We start from the raw sequence: 1,547 nt of genomic DNA, 5'->3' as shown, positions 1-1,547 counted from the left end.
TGTGTAGTGTGAGTATTTAGTATGCCCCTGAGATCAATGTAACACTTGTTTAACAATGTAATACCTGAAAAACTGACGGATGCAAAAAACGGAAGAAAGAACTGTACCTTTAACATGATCACTGGGCCGTAACTGTTGCTGCTGTAACTTTACTCTTTTATAGGTGGCGTTAGTGAGTGAGTATGTGAGCGAATCCCAAGCCAGATCCAAAGGTTTCTTCACATCTAAGCTTTGCTTTTTGGGAGCGGAGAGTCGTCAGTAAAATGATCAGCAACAACTTGTGTGTGGTTGGGATTTAGTTGGTGTAACTTTATTTATTTTACAAAGTTCTCAAGGGGCTTAGAAACATCAATAAATAAAAAATTTAATTTTTAACATGTTACAATATTCATGTGAAAGCAACAGGCAACATGTTAAAACTCTTAAATGCAACAAAGTGAGAAAAGTACCATAGAGTTTAAAAAGTTACATCTAATATAGTAATGGAGGTTTTAGCTAATAACAAGAAGTTCATTAAAGTTTGGAAATCAATTGTATAACTGCAAAAAGACTCACTACATACTGAACATTTGATGACTCAGCAGAGTAAAGAGTAAATGATTTGGTTTGCAGCTCCATCAGGCTTTTCTTCATCAGCGAGCTTCTATATGATGCCATCCAGGAGTTGGTACATTAACATAAACTGCAACAAAAATCCAACAGGAAATACTGAAAGTTAGTGTTTGTTTAATATTATATTTCTAAAATATACTAATAAGCTTTATTTTTACCAAGTCTTGTTGCAGCTGCTGATCATTATAATTTTCATCATAATAAAACCATCTTTTGGAAGATTTTTAATATCTCAATACAGTATTCAGGATTGATAAGAAATGATCTAATAATTAGCAGCTAAAACATCAGTTATCACTTGTAGCTGCTAAATGTGTTTGTTGTTTGTTGCCTATAGTCAAAGAAAATGTAGGAAAGACATGAAACTTAAAGTCGACTCACTTGCTGTTGATTCAAGCATCACATCTTCATTCACCTCACTGTGGAGAAAATAGTGAAGACTGGCTTTAAAGAATTACATTTATATGAAATATAATTCAGAATGGAACAATCAACATATTTCATCTTCAAAACTACCTCTCTGGTATCATGAATTAAAGCACATATTGTTTTATTAGTAAAGTAATTGATGAAAAAAATAATTATCACAATGTGACAGTCAAAGTTTTGAAGGAGATTAGAAACAAAAAGATCTTTACTTTCTGGACTTTCTACACTTCTTAATGTAAATCTTGTAGACCAACACAGACACCACAACAGATGTGATGGTGATGAAGAGGAAGACCAGAAAACCAATGACTGCTTTGTCATTGTCTGTAAAATAATGGTTATAACAGAAGAATATCAGGGTGGTGTTCAAGATACAATGTAGAGAAATTAAGTGGTGTGTACTGAATATCAGAAAAACAATATATCAAAATTGAACAGCTTGTGTTGTTAATTAAAACAGTACATACAGAAAGTAGAAACTTCCTTTGTCTTGGGCTCGCTCTCCA

General features: G+C 32.9%; 1 long non-coding RNA gene across 1 annotated transcript; it reads right to left on the bottom strand.

Moving 5' to 3' along the window:
- Positions 1-294: 294 nt before the first annotated feature.
- On the bottom strand, positions 295-1,342 carry LOC147820123 (uncharacterized). The gene is made up of 3 exons (XR_015437642.1): positions 1,251-1,342; positions 994-1,031; positions 295-682 (listed from the first exon to the last, which is right to left on the bottom strand). It is a non-coding gene; the product is annotated as an uncharacterized LOC147820123 (long non-coding RNA).
- Positions 1,343-1,547: the final 205 nt, after the last annotated feature.

This window comes from Seriola lalandi, unplaced genomic scaffold, assembly GCF_002814215.2.
Source record: "Seriola lalandi dorsalis isolate HSWRI2012SDOR001 ecotype SW California unplaced genomic scaffold, Sedor1 jcf7180001994486, whole genome shotgun sequence".
Taxonomy (NCBI): Eukaryota; Metazoa; Chordata; class Actinopteri; order Carangiformes; family Carangidae; genus Seriola; species Seriola lalandi.
The sequence above is the reverse complement of the archived record's forward strand: the minus strand, read 5'-3'. Positions and strand labels throughout refer to the sequence as shown.